The sequence below is a fragment of the Eublepharis macularius genome, chromosome 14 (assembly GCF_028583425.1).
Source record: "Eublepharis macularius isolate TG4126 chromosome 14, MPM_Emac_v1.0, whole genome shotgun sequence".
Lineage (NCBI taxonomy): Eukaryota > Metazoa > Chordata > Lepidosauria > Squamata > Eublepharidae > Eublepharis > Eublepharis macularius.
Window position 1 is genome coordinate 37,704,981 of NC_072803.1, and position 21,212 is coordinate 37,726,192.

General features: G+C 44.7%; 1 protein-coding gene across 1 annotated transcript in view; it reads right to left on the reverse strand.

The window, feature by feature from the left end:
• Positions 1–6,784, reverse strand: part of ADD2 (adducin 2) — a 66,673-nt gene extending 59,889 nt beyond the window's left edge. Inside the window, exon 1 of the mRNA XM_054997641.1 lies at positions 6,641–6,784. The gene's annotated coding sequence lies outside the window, so the exon portion shown is untranslated. The remainder of the gene's footprint in view (positions 1–6,640) is intronic.
• Between the last annotated feature and the right edge of the window lie 14,428 nt (positions 6,785–21,212).

The following is a 21,212-nucleotide window of genomic DNA, read 5'->3' on the forward strand; positions in this document are numbered from 1 at the left end:
ATAGGTGGGAGATCACTTTGGAATCTGTGAAGATAAAATGGGGTGGGGTGTGTGGCATACAAAAATTGTTTGTTGTTTTCTTCCTCATTAAAATATCATCCCATCACAGAACTCTATTGGTGATCAAAAAATGCAGCTTAAGTAGCACCACTTCTGGTCCTAGCTATACCGTTATATAAACCAGTCCAAAGATCGATAATCTGCTTACAGCTCAACAGTGATACAAGAGAGAATGAGGCTTCTAGCTATTTCATGTAGAATGTGGAAGCACGTACTTGTGAAATATCCCTTTTTTTCTTTACAAGGGAGTTAAGCAAGAAGAGAAGACCATAAAGAACTTGATCTTTTGGGGGGATGCAGAACAGGTCGTGATACACAATACCTCTGTGGATTTTTTGCAATTTCTTTGCCCCCATTAAGGCTTTCTCCGATTCCAGACACTGGTTGAGGGTATGTAGTTGAGAAAGAGAGATCGGTGTCATCTCTGTTTTCATAGCCCATCACTTCAGTCCTTCAGATTACACTTTCTGTTCAGACTCCAGACCATTTGGTCCTAAAACCTTTGGCACTGACCAGGGCTTTTTTTCTGGGAAAAGAGGTGGTGGAACTCAGTGGGTTGCCTTTGGAGAAAATGGTCACATGGCTGGTAGCCCCACCTCGCTCGGTGGCACGGATGGCAATCTAAACTCCCCTCTGTCTGGAGATCAGGGGGCGGGGCCACCAGCCATGTGACCATTTTCAAGAGGTTCTGAAGCCCCGTTCCACCACATTCCAGCTGAAAAAAAGCCCTGGCACTGACACCACTCAGGAGCCTGGTACCAGAGTATGTGCTTCTGTTTGGTATTTCAGCCCAGACAGTCTGCATGTGCATTTTACAATTCTGAATGAAAGCTCTGGAGACAGCACCACTGATGCTGTGAGGTGAAAGCTCAGGAATAATTGACACTCCTGCCTGGAGCAAAGATGCACTTTGGGAGAAGGTGAGAGAAGTAAATTTGCAATGAAGCTTACTGAGAAAGCTGAGAGAAAGGGACTATAATGCCTTCAACACTGGGGGGTATGTTTGAAGCAAATTCTTGCCTCGAGTTTAGCATTCATGACAGGTACCAGGCACGTACTCCTCCCTTGTTGCAATGGCAGAACACATTGTCCTAGTGACTGTGCCATTAGTGGCACTTTCCTCAATTAACATTAACCACAGATGCCCAGCAGCCAAAATCCATTGCTACTTTGTTCTTCATTGCTCAAAAAAATACCTCCCCCCCGCCCCCGCAAGAAGAGAATCTACAATAATATGTTGGCACTTGGCAAGCGGTGATTTCACTCCCCTGGTCTCCTTCAAAAGCTATTCTTCTAATTTTCTTCCTTTTGTTTTTTAAAACCAGTTATGGACAGGTCCAAGGAATTTTGAAATGCCTTTCCTGGACAGGTCCTGGAATTTTGAAATGCCTTTCCACAGTTTGAGAGTTCCTTTTACAAAATGTGAAATAAAACGGCAGAACTGGCTGTTAAGACAAATAGGAGGCTGCTACCAAGAATAAAGCCATGGCCTTCTCCCCCATCATATATTGTGGAATTACATGACATCATCTGGGCTACGACCACTTTATAAAGAATGGGCATGCTTCCACATGGAGGTTTTACCTACAGTGGAAAGCCCCTATTGCATTTGGGAACATCCACACAATCACAGGCACAACTTGTAGGGCTCCCATATTCCCCCCCGCCCCCAGTGAGCCAGATGAAAGAAAAACTACAAGGCTTATTGAAGAAACTGTGCAGTGATGACAGGTGGAGTGTCCATGTGGACACGCCACTTGCAACTAATATGAAGAGAGGGGTGGAAAGCTCCATTCTCAAAACAACGCAGGGCAACTCCCAGTTCTGCACCATTCCTTCTCTTTAGCCCTTAAAACAGTTTTTTACTTTTCCCAGCTGAACCATGCTGCAGCAGAGACCAGCCATGAAAGGGGAGTAAAACTGTGGAGGCATCTGCACTTCAGTACTAACACAATGCAGAAAAGGGGAGGAATGGGAGTAGAGCAGCAGCCGCCAGTGCAGCAAAATGGTTTCCTGCGGAAGCTATTCCCACCCACTTGCTGTTCTGTCACACTGGGGTGGGAGATGTATTTTCAGGCCACTGCGTAGAACCAGCCTAGGTGTCTGTGGAACCTCATCTTGGGCACAGGGAAGCTCTGAGCATGGCAGCACCTCACACACCAAGGATACACATTTTTCGAGTTCTTAAAGTAGCCCAGGCAGTATATTTCCCCATATCAAGGCCCCAAGAAGTTTGGCTCCATAATAAAGATGGTGCCAGAGTGAGTTCCCTCAGGCATAAACGTGCTAAATGAACAAAATCCAAAACAATAAATGTAACACTAATCATTATCTTTTAAGTAATGGTTTGCTATACTTCCCATTACAATTTGGTTTGGCAACCAGAGGCCAGATACATTTACTTCAAGGGCCTGATTTGGCCAGCATCTCTGCCTCAAATTCTATCCAGAGAAGAAATTAATTTGATGGGAAACTTTCTACTGAAATACTCAAATTTCAAAATTTGCAGATGTCCAAGTCAGTATTTCACATTGCCACAACTCAGGAGCTTGTTTACTGATATTCATCTATCTGGAAGTCCAAATTTTAGTTTATTCTCTTCATCTTCTTTGATGAGGATAAAAAAGCAAAACCACCCAACTGTCCGGAAACATGTGTGGTGCATAAGCAGAGTATAAACATGGAAACAGGGATGTCGATTTTTTTTAAGTCAATTAGGATATTAGAATCAGAAGCCCATAATCACAGAGAAGGTTTCTACAATTAGAAAGAGCTTCTTAATATAAATAAATTATTTATTTGGTAAGAACTGACAAATGGAAAGCAAAGGCAAAAAACACCCCGGCAGCTTGACATGTACACAAGACCTAAAATGGAACTGACTTGTGTGGAAGGAGAATGGCTCAGTAAAGCTAGGAAAAATATTTTTGGCAAGTTCAAGAGATGCTAAACCAGCAGGAACAGCTCAAGGTAGAAAAAGACCTGGTTGCAAAGTTCTCCTGTGTAAATACTATAGCAATTAATGGTTGACGTCCATGGTCCAACCCTGAGGAGTTAAAGATAGAAAGAGCACATGTGCCAGCATTTCATAGGCAAAAATAGGGATGCTTTTTCTAACATCCTTATGTTCACACCAGCTTGCCTAGGCAACCATTCCCCCAATGACTGCATATTACAGAAACTCTTTTCTCACTTTGAGTAGGCTACATTCATTTGTTCTGAACAGCCAGTCCTGCCACGGCACTATGTATGTCCATGCTTCAGTCTGAGATACTGGTACCCAGATTATGAATGTATCCTCCTCCGTTGATAGATTTAACTTTCAGAGACCCAGGATGTGTATGTATGTTTGTGAGAGAGAGCTAATCCAGAAGAATATTTATTACATTTGTATTCCACTTGTCCCCCAAGATGCTTTGGGTGGTGTGCACAGTTCTTCCATTTTATCCTCACAACAATCCTATGAGGTAGCTTAGGTAAGACAGAGTAGCCCGTCCAAGTTTACCCAGTGATTTTCCTGATGACTAAGGATTTGAACCTGGGACTCTATAAACCCATACTAACAAATTGCCAAAAGGACTCCACTGAAATCTCTCCAAAAGAAAACAGGGGAAAGGATTTACCCAGGCAGGTATAAGAGAACAAGGAGTTGGATCCTCTTCTCTCATACACTTATCTTTGTTGCAACACCAAGAATCATTTCTTTGAGTCCTTCCACATTCACAGAAAGGATGTTCATATCCGATGCACATTTGATCTTTGCTTGATCCTATGCACAAACTAAGAGGAACAAGTTCATAAGACTTCAGAAGGCATTCTCTAGGGATGCATATTTGTTTCAAAATGAAAGGACCCCCTGCACACTAAAACATCCCTTTCATTTTTATTCATGAATAGGAATCAAGATGAATTCCATCTCTGGCTGGACCTGCTTTGTTGTCTATCCAATTGAGATAGATTCCAAGTAAGGGGATTTCAAGACAGTGAGAAACAAAGATGTTTGGCCTTCGCTTTCCTCTGCAGAGTCCTCCTTAGGGGTCCCTCATTCAAATACAGATCCTGTTTAGTTTCTGAGATCTGATGAGATCAGGCTAAACCCTGCTACCTTCCCACAAATTTCTCAATAGCCTGAGCATAATCTTATTTAAAAGAGAAAAGACCCAAGAGATCTAGAATCTTTAAGGAGTTAGCAAGGGAAAAAAAACCAGACTGTGCATTGCACAACAAACCAAAAAATATTCTCTCTTTGCCAGGAAGAATTTCACGTGCTCAGTTTCTGTGCTGGGTTACTGATAAAAGGGCACGAAAGTAGATCAGTGAAAAAGGAGAGAGCCCCGTGAAAGAGCCACCTGTGCTTTCTAGAACCCCAGAGGGCCATTTTCAAAGATCCAAGTAGTCAAGTCCTCATCCTGGGAGAAAAGAAGAGTGCCTGGTCCAGCCACCATGCGAGTCTGATTGTTATTGAACAGGCCCTGACAACTTTTTAAAATCTCCTGTCAGTCACTAAATTGGTGGCAGTGGCCTTGCTTGGCAGCTGCCCTAATTCTCTTTTAGGTGCCAGGCCACAACGTCTGTTTTTACTGTGGCTTAGGGGTTGATCTTGCAACATCAACTCTATACTTTAAGCCTGAGAACAGTTTTATGAGATTCAATTTAATCTGCTCAACTTTGTTTTTAATTGCTAAAAGCTTTTAGTGTGTTTTATGTTTTTTATTATGGTTCATTTCCTAAGCTACCTCAGGCAGGCTCTTTGGAGAGGCTGCTTGGAGATTGTCTAAATAAATAACTGCCATTTACTAATAGGAGAGCTTTGTGGATTTCTTTTAAAGATCTCAATCCTCTCCTTCTACTTGTTCTCTAGTGCAAAACTGTGGCTGTCTTCTTATATGTTTTAAAAATATAGCTGTTACGGTGTATTGGTGCCCACCTTTCAATCACATGGGGTGGGGGGGACAGCCTAGAAGCCCGTAAGTAGCTTGCTTCAGGGTCCTTCCTCTGAGGTTCCACTCTCTTTTTCCAAGATGGGTAGCTGTGTTAGTCTGTCTGTAGCAGTAGAAAAGAGCGAGGGTATGAGCTTTCGTGAGTATGAAGAAGTGAGCTGTGACTCACGAAAGCTCGTACCCTAACACAAATTTTGTTAGTCTTATAGGTGCTACTGGACTCCTGCTCTTTTCTCTTTTTCTAGGATGTGTGAAGATGTTAAGAACCCTAAAACTCCTGAGACCTGCCAGCTCTGTCCCTGAGTGCTCTTCCACAAGCCAAACAAAAGTACATCTGACTGCATCAATTCAGTTACCTTTGCCTCTCCCCTCCCATCATGGTTTCCCCCAGCATAAACATTTAGACTGTGAGATCGAAAGAATGCAGACTTGCCTCTTCTGCCCACCCTGTTTTTTTACTTTATTCATTTAAGTATTTCTGCCCTACTTGCCTCCTCACTGGAGACTGACTCAAAGTAGCTTACAAATAAACACTTTTAACTCAGCAAAGGATTATGAACCCCCATGGTGTGGATGTAAGGAGGCCAGGGAAGTAAACTCCATTTGTTTTGAAAGTGAAGCTCACGGATGGCAAAATATCACCTCCCGATGTACTGAGCATGTTTAGATCAGATGGCGGGGACTGTGACTCAGGAGGAGAGAAGGCAGCTTGAAATGAGTACGCCAATGTATGCAGCCCTTATGGTCAGGAGGATATGTCATCTTTGAGAGGAAGAAGACAAAAGGAAGGGATGAATATTCAACAGAGAGAGAAAGGGAGGGAGAGAGAAGGCCAAGCCCAGGTTATGTGCAATCAGGGAGTCAACAGACACTGTCCTTCCCAGCATGCTGGGAGAAAAAGAAAATCAAGCCTATTAACTGACACCAAGATAGCATTAATCTTTGGGGGCAGTACACTACCCCACCCACAGAAGGTCTCAAAGCTACATTTGCAGCCACTTCAAAGCACTCCTGCCCTGAAGGACTGCTGCCTAGGAAACAAGGAATTCCCAGAGATCAAACACCACAGACTGTCGCCTCCATCTAAGCCAGACTAGAAGACTGCATCCAACCGTAAACAAGCACCTATGCACACATCTTAATAACGAGTGCCTGCTTCCTCAGTTATATTTTTCTGCCATGTAATAGTACACACTAGGGCGTGTTTTTTGCTGATGCAGAACATAAAATAATCTAGTTTATGGCTTGTACATTTTTCTTAGAAATCTAGCAAAGGAGCACAAAAATGCCAGATTCTCCTTCCAGTCAACCCCCCCCCCCAGAATCCCGCCATCAAAACACGGCATGCGGTCTCAGGGATCTGTTTCTCTACTGAAGCAGGCGGCAGCAATACCAACAAACAGCAGCAAGGGAATCGAAGCACGTCTTCCACACTGAATTACAATTCCTGCAAAATGCCAGGGCAAGAGGTGGGTGGGTGGAGGGGAGAGCATCTGGCACATCAACAACAGCAGGTGTAAAAATTCAGTCTATAATCCAGGCTGTTTTTTAAAAGAACAGTTAAAGGAAACATAGGCAGATTTATTTACCCAGAACGATCTGAAATGGTTAACCGGGAAGATCCTTCCCAAAGACCTTACCCTTTCCACCATCTTCTAGGGCTGATTTGCCTTCACCTGCAGCAACAGCCCTCTTCTCTCCCTTTCCAATCAAGGCAGCACCTCGTAGGAGCTTTTTCTACCCATCCTGCAAGATCCTGATTTGACAGCGTGCTCACACCACGCCTCTCTGGTACCTCCACTTCTCTGCACACAGATAAAGAAATGAGCCCTAGAGAGATCTGAGCAGGGAGGGAAAGATGCATAGAAGAGGCTTCATTTCTACCCAGCCGCCACACATTAGCATCAAAATTAAAGACCCAGAGCTGGGAGCGCGCTGGGGAGGGAAGAGGAGCAACCCGGTCGCCAGTCCTTTTTAAACGACAAAAGGGCAACTCCCTCCGTGTCCCCAGCGCCCCCTGCTGGCAGACTGGCCCAGGAGCGGGAGCGAGGCTGGCCGCATCCCCGTATCCTCAATAAGAGCCTTTCCTCCTGCCGCAGCAGTGTGCAGAAATGACGCAATGATCCGTTTCCATTACGGTCTGTTTTTCTCCAATCGGTCTCCCCAAAGCAAAGTCTCGTGGTCTGCCGTTTCACTTGTCATTGGTGGATCACATTATGGGTACCTCTCCAGAGAGCGGCAATCGGCCAAGAGCCGCAGCCCAAATAATTCCAGACTCTGTGAGATAAAAGGCTCATTGGCTGACAGCCCACTCCTGAACAGGTCTATCCAGAAGGATGCCCTATGGCTCTCGCTGCGATTTACTTCCATGTAGCACTGCAGCCCTTGGATGAGAGAAGAAATTATAATTGGGGTTGGGTCGTGGGTGGGAGGAGGAAGTCTTGTTTATTATTAAGTTGCAGTGCACAAAAAAGACTTGCCCCAAGGAGCTTACAATGGGAAGGGAGTAATGGAAAAGAAGACGCAAAATGAGAAAGAGGTAAGCAGACTTACACATGGCTGTCAGGAATCCTGGCTGAGGTGGGTGAAAATCTGTTCACATTTTAGGTTTTCGGCAATTGGATTATGTCTTTCCTTGAAAGCCAACATGAAACAATAGTGTGATATTGCAGCACAAAAATCAAAGACCTTTCTGGATTGTATCAGCGAACAGGAGCATCTGTTTGCTCATATAACTCAGAATCACAGTATCACGACTCCCAGATTGCAGGTGCTGCCTCTCGGAATCACTGTTCAAGAAGAACAAAGAGTCAAACCCAATTTGTAAGAACTTGGCAGGTGTGAGTGGGAGCAGACCTTCCTTCTTCACCATTTCACCCACAAAAATGGGAACATATCAGTTGTTACATATCAGTTTTATGACCAACAAATGTTACTGAAGCATCCTGCTCAGGGCTCTACTGCACTTTTGGTATATTGTTTTTGTTTAATTCACACTATTATTATTTACTTCATTTATAGTCTGCCTTTCTGGCAAAGAACCACAGCAGATCACACAGTTTAAAACAATGCAGTAAGAACAGTTTAAAACACATAACCAGCAATGAATAAAACCAAGAGGGTGTTTACTCTTTCAAAGATGCATTTAAAAATAATGGTTATAGATCCAAAGGAATTAGCCATGTTAGTCTGTAGTTACAAAATAGTAAAAAGTCAGCAAGAAATGACATGCATCTGACAAAGAGAGCTGTGGTTCTCAAAAGCTTATGCCTCAATAAAGTTGGTTAGTCTTAAAGGTGCTACTGGACTTTTTACTGTTTAAAAATAATGTGATTATCCTTCAGTATCTGTCAACAGTTCAACACACATTTCAGCAGCTGGCAACGTGTGTACGTGCCTTAGCGATTATGCACTTCGTGCACTAGAGCAGTGGTTCTCAACCTTACTTGTTTTATGTTCCACCAAACCTCTGTCTAAGAGGGTCCTACCATAACAAGAACTGAAAATCCCACTTATTTCAAGTTTATTACTACTAGCATACCAAAGAGTCACAGATGGATAATGTATCACAGGTAGGGTCAGCAAGAAATGGCATGTCACACTTGAAGCGGACATGGGTATTTTACCTTCTCAACCATTCTATAAAATAGTTTCAGGGAAGAGACAGCAAGTGGTCCAAGGTTACCCAGCCAGCTTCCATGGCAGAGTGGGGATTCAAACCTGGGTCTTCCAGATCCTATTCTGACACTAACCACTACAGCATTCTGGCTGGCTGTGACCTCGTGACCATCAACGTTGGACATCTATGGCCAGACTTCCCAATGTGGTACCTGGCTTTCAAATACATCTGGGTAAGGAAGGCATTTTTTAAAATGGAGAAACAGCCCACAGGCAGCAGGAAAGAGTTCATGCCTCCCCAAATCTGTGACCCCAGTCCAGAGTAGCCCCCATAGGACCAAATGCTGCATTAGGAATTCCAGGTGTTCATCTTCAACACCACATGCAGCTTGGCCCCGAGAAACGGAACAAATAATTCAGCTGCTAAAACAGGACCACCTTCATAAGAAGCGGAAGACCAAGGTCACACATCACAGAACTGCTGAATCTGCAGGGAATGTGCCTATGACAGCTTTCCGAAGGACGCTGTAGTATCCCTTGAGGTGGGGTGGCAGCTAAGGGTGAGTTTATCTATCCTGCGTCTGTAATCCTACTCTGCATCCAGCACACAGTAGACTCTGGTAGCTTCAACTATGACAGGTCTCTATCGCTTCCAGCTGGGACAGGTCTCTCCAGATGGAGAACACCAATACACACACAATGGGGGACTGCAACCTACACACAAGAACAAGACCTAAGTAAGGCTGCCAACTCCAAGCTGGAAAATTCCTGGAGATTTGAGTGTAAAGCTTGAGGAAGCCAGGGTTTGGAGAGGGGAAGAACCTCAGTGGGATATAATGCCATAAGTCCACCCTCCAAAGCAGCCATTTTTCTCCAGGGGAATTGATCTTTGTCATCTGGAGATCAGTCGTAATTCTGGGAGAAATATTGGCAGGACCCCTGCTTCCAGCCTCTGCCAGCCACCACCCCACCCACTGCTGATACTCATCTGGCCAAAGGGGGGGGGAGGAAATGGGAAATGGGGGAGGCAGGCCTGAGGCATGGGCTTGAAGTGCACATGCACCAGTCCATATGCAGGTTGATGATGTCATTTCCAGCATGATGTGGAAGTGACAAGTTGCATTGAGGCCTATTTTCTAAAAATATCCCCAAACACCAGGGCTTTTTTTCAGTGGGAACGCGGTGGAACGGAGTTCCAGCACCTTTTAAAAATGGTCACATGGCCGGTGGCCCCGCCCCTGATCTCCAGACAGAGGTAGGGTTGCCAGCTCCAAGTTGGGAAATTCCTGGAGATCTGGAGGGTGAAACCTGGAGAAACCTGGAGAAAGTGGGCTTTGGGGAGGGAAAGGACGTCGGCATGGCATAATTCAATACAGTCCACCCCCCAAAGTAGCCATTTTCTCCAGGTGAACTGATCTCTGTGGCTTGGAGACCAGTTGTAATTCTGGGAGATCTCCAGCCACTACCTGGAGGCTGGCAACCCTAGACAGAGGGGAGTTTAGATTGCCCTCTGCTGAGCGGCATGGAGGGCAATCTAAACTCCCCTCTGTCTGGAGATCAGGGGGCAGGGCCACCGGCCATGTGACAATTTTCACCGAGGGCAGTGTTCCCGCTAATGTGAGCACGTGAGCAGTCGCTCACAGATTCTGACTCCTCTGCTCACAGCTTCTCAGATGTAGCTCACAGATACTAACCCTCAGGTGGCCCCACCCTCCCACTCAGCCAGCATCTGCAGGTGGGCCCTATAGGGATGGAGCAGGGATGGAGCCTCATCCCACTTCTCTCCTCCCTTCCTGGCTGTGGCTGGTTTGGCCCCCAGGGTGGTGCCAGAGAGCACCTCCAGCCACTGCTGGCTCTCTAGCTGGGGAACAGAGCAGAGCTGAGAGATTGGGTCTGGCCTGACCCATGCAGCCTGAAATCGCTAGGATCCCCTCAGCCCCAGAGAGTGGAGGAGAGGAGGTAGCGCCTCAGCCACCACCATGGTGAAAGCGTCATTTAACTTGGCCTTGGCGCAGAAGGAGGCTGAAGAAATAAGCACTGACTCACAAAAGCTCATCTTGAAATAAACCTGCTAGTCTTTAAGGTGCCATTGCGTGTCTGCTTTATTTTGCAGCAACAGACTAATACAACTACTCCTTTGTAATCAGCATGGACATATCCATTTTTATACAGAAGTATACTCTGATTTTTGTGGCTGTTTCACCTAATGGTTTTTATTTGTTTTGGCTCACAAAGTAGATTTTTAGCTCACAACACTGCAAAGCTTAGAGGGAACATTGACCGAGGGCAATTTAAACTTTTAAAAACTCCCCCCTTGTTCTAGTTGACCCAAAGTGACATCATTGTGCGGTCTTGAGTTCCACCACTGAGTTCCACCATCTATTTTCCCAGGAAAAAAAGCCCTGCTAAACATTAAGTTTGGGGGCAGCATTTAGAGAATTGCTCCCCAGTATGACCTGTTGTTTCCGCGTTTCACTAGGAATGATTGTCAAGTAAGCGTCTACTGCCCTCATGCCCCCTACCCTGCTCCTTTTTTTGCCCCCCCCCCCGAGGGATATGGCAACCTTGTTCAGCCCCAACTTGGAGACTGGAAACCTTACCTGCCATCAGCCTGCTTCTTGCACTCTGTCTAGAAGGAAACATGCTGTCTGTTCCCATGAAAAACCCAAATGTAGATCACTGAAAGCTCTATGCTGTATAGACACACGCTTCATGTGGAAAGAGGGGCAAGGTGTATGGCATGGAAGAAAAAGAATTGACTGGAAGTGAAGCCCTTTGGGAGTGCAAGATCTTTGGAGTATCTGATATATAGGATAGTAAATCTGGTGCCTTGCTGCAGTGGTTCTTGGCTGCCTCTTGTGGGCTGATAGCCCTGTGGGAACAAGAGGAGACTCATGGGCGAGATTATGACACAGTCAGGCCTACATGCTTGCCTGCTTTTCCCATAGTGCACTGCTGCCTGGGCTCTGCCTCACTTGCCCGAGGGACTGAGGGGAGTCAGAAAAGGTGCCTCATGAGCACTGTGGGGTGTGGTTGTTTGGCAGACTCTCTTTTATTTTGGACCTTGCTTGGAGCACATTTGCCATGAAGTTATGCACTGCTGCTGTTAAACCTGGTTATTAGCTCACATAGATAGGAATCTGCGATGGCAAAAGCACCCACCATTTTGGGGACTGAGGCAAATGTGAAATGCACTTATTTTTTAAAAAATGTGGCATGGGGGAGGTGTTTATGCTGAAGCTGGTTAGCTGGTGGGGAGCCTTCCAGGCTAGCTAAGAAACTGCAGCTTATTACTGAGATTGTAGAGTGAAAACATTCCAGACTGCTGGTCTAAGCAGCCTTTTTCTGGCAGCAGCTCTTCTCAAGAGTAAGCTTCCCCTTGCTACTGCAAGCTGTGGTGCTTACTCAAAAGAAATAACAACAACCTTCAGGATGACTTAGCAGTGGTTTACAAAGTATGTCATTATTATCCGTACAACAACAAACACTCTGTGAGGTGGGTGGGGCTGAGAGAGTTCCTAGAAGCTGTGACTGACCCAAGGTCACCCAGCTGGCTTCACGTGGAGGAGTGGAGAATCAAACCTGGTTCTCCAGATTAGAATCCTGTGCTCTTAACCACTACACCAAATTCCCCTCTATGGGGAGGGGTGGGTTCCCTGCCTGAGACTTGGAACAGCATCCAAAGTCCAACCTCTTGTCTGCTAGCAGAATTTTCTCTGATTCTAATTGGACATCACAGAGGGGTGATTTATATTTACTTCTTTTATGCCTCACCTTTATCCCCAATGGGGACTCAAAACAGCTCTCCTTCATTTTATCCTCACAACAATCCAGTGAGGTAGGTTAGGCTGAGATCATGTGACTGGCCCAAAGTCACCCAGGGAGCTTCCATGGCAGAGTGGGGGTTTGAACCAGGGTCTCCCAGATCCTAGGCCAACACTCTAACCACTACAACCACATTGGCTCACAGAAAGATTTACTTTTTCACACTTACTCAGACACAGAGCATCAGGCCTTTGCAATATGGTGCAGAGTGTCCCAAAGTTTTCCTGCAAGATGTCCAAGGAAAATAGCCAGTGCACACATTAATTATCTTTAGCTGGAAGAACTACATACATTAGCTTATCTCTTAATGGGAGGTCAGCATTTGTCCTCAGTTGTGCCCACAGGAGTTCACAAATCAGAAATTTTTAGCCACTCCTGTACAACTTGGGCTCTACATTAGCAGAGGCAGAACAGGATGATCTCAGGGTGCAAACTTGGCCAGTCGCATGGGATTCCTTTCAGTTTATTCAGATTGAGGATGGGGAGGGGATTCTTGGCAATTCCAGACCTACTACTTGCTTGTGCAACCCTTGCCCCCTCTTCCCCGGCTGCTTGAATCTGCTGGAGAGCAGGCAATGGACAGTAAATGCCTCCCTAAGAGTGCTGGAAATAGCAATGTCTGGTGTACAACAGCAGCAAGAAGGAAGAAGAGCCTACCATGCAGGGGGCAGCAAGGATCACTTAGTTAGGACAGTGAGAGTAGCACCTCTCTTGTTTCCTGGGGGTCATTTCCCTGTCTTGTCTCCTTTTGGGCTAAACAGGGCAATATCCTGCTTCTCTCTCCTGCCACACTTATTCTCTCTCTCTGCAAGATGTAGTCAGATAGCAAGGACTCTCTCTCTCCTCTTTACTCTTAAGTACGTAACTTCCTCAAATAAAACTTTTTGCCTCTCTAATCAGCACAGTGTAATTCCGCTGCATTATTTGCACTCATCCATCAGGGTTATGGGCCCAGAGCTAACGCATGCTGAAATTAGAGACAGCAATAAACTTCTGCCGGAGCTCAGATAGCCGCAGGCTAAAGCACAGAGGGCAGACAATAGAGGAAAGATGGCGGACTCCTGGGGAGCACAGCAGGGGTTCCAGGTCGACCGACTAGGTGACGGAAACTATGATATTTGGTCAGAAAGAATCAAACCGTGTCTTATTGAGCTGGTCTGCGGTGAGAGATGCAAAACCAACGGGAGACCCACAGAAGGAAGCCAAATGGGTGAAACAGGACAGCAAGGCAAGGTCTATTATCATTAATGCTTTAAGTGATAAACAATTGTTAAGAGTTATTCATGAGCCGCAGCTGGAGACACGTGGAGATCTCTTTCACAAATAAACCAACAAGAATCAATTAAAACTAAAATCTTGCTAATGAGACAATTGTATCGAATTCAAATGCAGCCCCAGCAACAATTACAAGATCATATTTCAAATTTCATGGAATTAACACAGAAATTAAGATCCCTTGGAAAGGAGATCCAGGATGAGGATTTGGCAATAATTTTGTTAAGCAGCCTTCCTCAATCTTATGCAAGCATTGTGCATGTTCTGGAAATGCAAGAAAGTCTAAGCTTAAACTATGTACTTGCAAGATTGCAAGAAGAAAATCTTAACAGACAATTTTGTAAAGATCAGCCCAGAGAACTTGCTTTAAGAGTCAGTTCAAGAAATGATTTCTCCTGCAGCATCTGTGAGAAGAGAGGGCACTTAAAAAGAAACTGCCACTTTCTTGAATCACAAAGAGGGAGTAACACCCCGCTGCCACGAGGGACGGAAACAAAAGGCTTTAGGAATGCAGATAAAGTCAATAGCCTTCCTAATGCCAATAGCTGATCCAATGCTGGCAGATCGAATAAGAACTGTTTAAATGTTGGTGCAAAAGATGAAAGTGTACTCCAATGGACAATTGACAGTGGGTGCAATCAACATTTATCTAAAGATGAAAGGTTATTTGATGAGATGAATACACATCATGAAAGACTGTATACTGCTAATGGAGAAACTTTAACTGCTCGGGGACGAGGGAATGTGACTGCTTATTGTGCATTACCCAGTGGCCAAGTTAGAGAAGTGCAGATTGTTGACTGTCTCTACATACCTGAACTTAAAAGTAATTTATTGTCTGTATCTGCGATGGCTAAGAAAGGCATTAAAACTGTGTTCAAAGGAGAGAAATGTTTTATTAGCAATGAAGGTGAATTAATTGCACAAGGCACATTAAAGGATGGACTGTATATGCTGGATTGCTCTGAAGGGGCAGTGAATTTGATTAAAGGGTGCAGTCATAAGAACTGTACACATCTTATGCATAAAAGGTTTGGACATGCTAATATGGATTATATATATCAGCTTGAAAGGCAGAATCTGACTAATGATTTGCAAATGAGAAAATGTCCTGATGCAGAGAAATGTGTTTGCTGTATTCAAGCCAAAGGCACAAGGCCTTCTTTCACCAAGCAGAGTGAGAAGCAAACCACAAGACCACTGGAGCTGATTCACAGTGATGTCCGTGGACCAATGGGAACAGTAACACCCAGCGGAAGTAAGTACATTCTGACTTTTACTGATGATTTTTCAAGATTTACTGTAATTTACCTGCTCAGAGAAAAGAGCCAAGTACTGGAGAAATTCAAGCTGTACCTAGCAATGGTGCAGAACAGATTCCAGAGAAAACCAATGGCTATCCACACAGACAATACAGGTGAGTACGTGGGGAAGGAGATGACAAGCTTCCTAGCAGCTGAAGGAATAGAGCATCACCTGACCGTGCCATACACCCCCAAACTCAATGGGATAGCGGAGAGGAAAAATCGTTCTCTCACAGAAATGTGCAGAAGTATGCTGCAAGAAGCACAGCTACCTCAAAAATATTGGGGAGAAGCTATCAACACTGCTGCCTATCTGCAGAACATGCTACCTACAAAGGGTGCAAGCAGCACACCATTTGAACTGTGGTACAACCACAAGCCCAATGTAAGGCATCTGAGAGTGTTTGGATCAACAGCCTACACTTATGTTCCAAAGGAAAAGAGATCTAAGATGGACCTCAGAACAGAAGAAGGCATATTTGTTGGATATGCACTGGGATGCAAAGGATACCGAATCCTCAACCCAGAGACAGACATGGTGAAGATCTGCCACATGGTGTACATTGATGAAAAAGAGAAGGCAAGCAAGCCGGACACCAGAGAATCTACACCAAAGGAAGCTGATGCAGCACAGCAGCCAGAAATTGTGCAACTCTGGGACCTGACTGAGACACAAGAGACACCTGCAGAGCCCACAGAAAGAGAAGAGGAAGCAGAGCCAAGTGTCCGACGCTCAGACAGAACAAACAAAGGAGTTCCACCACTGAAATTCTCTTACCTGGCAAAAAGAGAAGCTGTACCAGAACCTTCTAGCTGGGAAGACATAGAAGGAATGCCAGCAAGAGAAGCAGAGAAATGGAAAAAAGCTGCAAAAGAAGAAATTGACTCTCTGATCCAGAACAAGACATGGATTCTCACAGAACTACCACCTGGAAAAAGGACAGTAGGATGCAAATGGATTTTCAAAACCAAACTTGATGCCGATGGAGAAGTACAGAAGTACAAAGCAAGACTTCGTTGCAAAGGGATATTCCCAGAAGTATGGAGAAGACTATGATGAAACCTTTGTACCAGTAGTGAAACACACTTCAGTAAGAACACTACTGAGCATAGCAGCCGCAAAGAAGATGCATGTGGAACATCTGGATGTGAAACTGCTTTTCTACATGGAGAGCTGAAAGAAGATGTGTATATGACACAGCCTCCTGGATTTGAACAGTCCAAAGACAGAGGACTTGTATGCAAACTGCAGAAGAGCATTTATGGACTGAAACAGGCTGCAAGGGCCTGGAACCAGAAACTGAACCAAATGCTCATCAAAGAAGGATTCAAGCAAGGCGGGGCAGAACGCTGCCTGTACTCAAGAAAGAAAGACAACAAATGGACTTTTATTCTGATTTATGTAGATGATCTTCTCCTTTGTTATGAAGATCAACAAGATTGTGATGAAATAATTCAGCATCTGAATCAAGAGGTTGAGGTAAAGCGTCTTGGAAATGTCAGTTTTTACCTCGGCATTCAGATAGAGCGAGAGGAAGATGGAAGCTATCTTCTCAATCAAAAACAAAAGATCATGGATTTCCTAGACTACATGGATATGAAAGATGGAAAACCAACATGTACTCCAATGGAAACAGATTTCCTGAAACAAGATGGAAACCATGAACCTCTGAGAAACATCAAAGTATACAGAGAAGCAATTGGAAAACTGCTCTACATAAGTACAGTAACCAGACCTGACATAGCAGAAGCAGTTGGAATACTATGCAGGAAGAGTGCATCACCAAGTGTGAATGACTGGCAAGCAGTCAAAAGACTAGCAAGATACCTGAGAGGTACTGCACAACTGAAGCTCAAGCTACCAGCAAGCGACAATCCCAGACTAGTGGGATTCATGGATGCTGACTGGGCAGAAGACATCACAGACAGAAAGTCTACCAGTGGACAAGTATTCTTTTATGGTGGAGGAGCAATCAGTTGGACAAGCAGAAAGCAAGACCTTGTAGCGGCATCAACTACAGAAGCTGAATACATATCAGCAGCAGAAGCATGCCAAGAACTCAAGTGGATTCTACAACTATTAGAAGACTTTGGGATAGATGAACCCAAACCTATACAACTTTTTGAAGATAATCAACCTTGCATAAAACTTGCAAATACAGAAAGAATTGGATCAAGAACCAAGCACATTGACATAAAGAATCACATTGTGAGAAATATGCAAGAAGAAGGGCTTGTTGAGCTACAGTACTGCCCTACAGAAGAAATGATAGCAGACGTCCTCACCAAGCCACTTGCCAAAGAGAAATTTCAAAGTCTATGTGAAAGACTGAACTTTGTGGACTTTGTACACTAGACATTGAGAAGGGGTGTTGGAAATAGCAATGTCTGGTGTACAACAGCAGCACGAAGGAAGAAGAGCCTACCATGCAGGGGGCAGCAAGGATCACTTAGTTAGGACAGTGAGAGTAGCACCTCTCTTGTTTCCTGGGGGTCATTTCCTTGTCTTGTCTCCTATTGGGCTAAACAGGGCAATATCCTGCTTCTTCTCTCTCCTGCCACACTTATTCTCTCTCTCTCTCTGCAAGATGTAGTCAGATAGCAAGGACTCTCTCTCTCCTCTTTACTCTCAAGTATGTAACTTCCTCAAATAAAACTTTTTGCCTCTCTAATCAGCACAGCGTAATTCCACTGCATTATTTACACTCATCCATCAAAGAGAAGCGGTGGTGGCCCCTGCCTCAAAGCAGGCAGTGGTGTGTCCACTCCTAAAAAAATGGACTCTCGGCCCAAGAGAGTTGAAAAAACTACTGTCCAGTCTTAAATGTCCAATCACTTTGCTCAAAAATGATATGAGTGGCAGCTGGGCACTGTCAGGGATTCCTGAACGAACAGGAGTGTTTGGATTCATTTCAACCTGGCTATGGGACTGAAACAGCCTTCTTCACCCTGGTGGGTGACCTGTGCTAGGAGATAGATGGGAGATTGCAACCGTGTTAATTTTCCTGACCCTCTTGGAAGCTTTCAATAGTCCTCGATCATGGTATCCTTCTGGACCACCTTTTGGGATTGAAAGGTACCATTTTGCAGTGATTTCAGTCCTACCTTGAAGGTAGTTTTCAGAGTGTGGTGCTGGAGGGCTGCTGCTCAGCTCAGCTCCTTGATCTCTGCCTTACAGGGTCCCACAAGGTTTCACCTTGTCCCTCTATGTGAAGCCATTGAGAGAGGCCAGCCATAAATCTGGACTGTGTTGCCACAATGCAGATGACATTCAGCTCTATCTTATGCTTCCAGCAAATCCCAGGGAGGCTATGGAAACTTTGAACAGATACCTGGGAACAGTTTTGGGATGCTCTGAGCCATGTGCAGGTGCCATCTATGGGGCTGCCCTTGAAAATTGTTCAGACGTTACAGTTGGCACAGAATGCTGTGGCCAGAACACTGACTGGAAATGGGCATAGGGACAAGATCATTCAAGTCTTCCTCAATCTGCACTATTTGTTTCCAGGCCCAATTCAAGGTGCTGCTGACCTTTAAAGCCCTATATGGCTGACCCTACCTGACTGGTCAGCTTCTGAGGCCATGCTTTGGATGCCCCTGGCCTCTGAGGCTACACAGGTGGCAACTTGAGAAAGGGCCATCTTCATCACGGCACCGAAACTTTGGAACTCCCTTCCCAAGGACACTCATCTGTCTCCCTCTTCTTCCAGCAAATGAAGACTTTGTTTTGTTTAGCATTTCCTCACTAACTCTTGTTAGCCTTCCTCCCTGTGTATGTTTGTATGTGTTTATAAGTTTTACTTCCGTATTTTAAAATTTTAATATATGTTTTACATGCTTTTTAAATATTTGACATGTTTTGGTGTTTTAATGTTTATCTTCTTGGGGACCCTATAGCAATCATTTTTCTGTCCACAATCACCTTTTCCCAAAGATCCTAATGCACAGGTACAAAATCAAAGTGCTTATTTAGTGTAACAGCTTTATTATCTATTACACAAATTAAGTGCAATTAAAAAAAAAAACACCCAAAGCCGTTTAGGGAAAGTAGTGCTCACTCTGGAAGTAAAGAGGCTGTGCCCATCCGTTTCGGAGAACCTGAAAGACAATTTTGTTACCGGTATGAAAGAGCTGCAGCTATTTGCTTAAGAGTTTAATTGCTACCTATTATTTGTTACCAAGTAGCACGGCTATTGAAATGTCATTAAAAATCCTTCTCCTTCAGAAATAAAACTCGGTAAGCAACAAAGCTTTCTATAGAGACCTTATTTCAAATGGACCTTATTTGACCTTATTTCAAATGGATTCATTTAAAAAAAAACCTCTGGAAATTCGTTAAGTTGCAAGTTTTGGGTTTTGATTTTCTTTCAGCACGTGTGCCCAGGAAAGCAGGACTAGGACTAGTTTTGTGGGATCATATGGTAGATTGTAGTGTGCCCCCCGCCCCTGAGAAAGATACAGATACTCCCAAATTTATCTTGCTATAAAAATAATGACCTATACGTGTATTCTGTCACACACAGAGGATACGCAACTCTTCCACTGCTGCACTCTCTCGCTGGAAGACCAATGCCAGTGGGCTGGCATGAGAACTGCAGAAGATGTCAGGAGAGTATGCATGAGCTCAGAGCCTATTCTGCTGGCTGCATAAAAATCACCAGGTGCAAAGCCAAGGTTCCCTCACTTGCGCTGAGTGAATGCTATGGCTGGTGGGTTGCCTCATGTCCCATGATAAAGGAAGAAGCAAGCCATGTAGCCTGGAAGGGAAACAGCCAGGTTGCTGATTTCTTGAATTATTCAGGTCTGAACGGACACAGCAGCCAGCCCAGATCCCTCCTCACCCCGTAGTTGCAGCAGTGCAGTTACTTACACTCATATGTGCAACTTTTTTTTTAAAAAAAAGGTATTTTGGAATTTGTGACAGATCTCCTGCAAATGTCAGGCTTTGTCAATGGGCCTACAGAGAGAAATAAATAGGTTCCTTGGATTTGTGGGCCAATATGAAAGTACATCCATCAAAACAGTTTGTATTTCTTAATGCAATCGTTGCTATTTCACTATTGCAGATCCATCAAAACCATTGTATTTCTTAATACAATAGGTGTTTCCCCCCCAAGTATGCCATAAAAAGGGGACCATCTTAAATTTGCATACAAACTACAGTTATGTGTAATAATAAAAATCTTGTTGTGTATAATATTTTTGGGGTATTGTCTTATATTCAGGGTCATCCTTTCGGGTAAATACAGTACTTCTTCAACTTTATTTTGATAGTTCAGGATTTCTTGCTAGGTGACAGAAGTAGACATGGGCACGAACTGCATTATGAACGCAAAAAAACCACCGCCTGATTGTCTGTTCGCGATCCAGCAGTTCGTTAGGGTCCATGGCCAACGAACCAGCATTCGTTGGAATCCCGGTTTGTTGCAGTCATCTGTGGTTCGTGAAGCCAGACAGTCAGGCACCATCAATCAATTCCCTTGGAAATGGAGCCGGGGGAATGCCTGAACTCTGTCTGCACTCCTTCTGTCGCCCTGGAAACCCGAATCGAAGCCCAGCTGCAAATTGGTTACAATTGGTTACACGGGAGAAGACATCCGGGGGGAGGGAGGGGGAAGGGGGGTGTTCTGTAGCCATGGGCACTCTGGTCTCATCCCTGCAAACCCTGATAGGCACCAAGATCCCTATTGCAATCTTGACCAATCTTGGGTGCTGGCTGGAGGAGAGCCTGCTAAACACTCCCTGTGAATATGGGCTCTCTAAGTCCAACGGGGGCTGTTCCGAGCCCCGTGAACCAAGAACCACGAACAGGTTCATCAACGATAAGTATTCGTTATGGTTCGTTAGTTCGGGTTCGGTGGCGGCACCGAACCACGAACTGTGGGTTCGTTACTTTTTTTTGGTTCGTGCCCATGTCTAGACAGAAGTATTCCCATAATTCTGCAAACCACCTCTGGTATGAATTTGTAGGGAGCTGGAAACCATGTCACCTCTCATATGCTTCTTCTGAGAGATGGCTTTGCACCAGTCAAGAACACAGACTGGGACTTCCAGTTTTATGTTTCTAGTCCTGTCACACATTTAGCAACTTCTGAAGCAGTATGCCTGTTTATGAGAATGCCATTTTCTGTGTGGTGCAGCAGGCATTGGGTAAAAAGTAATATACTCACACAGGGGAAAACCTTACCAA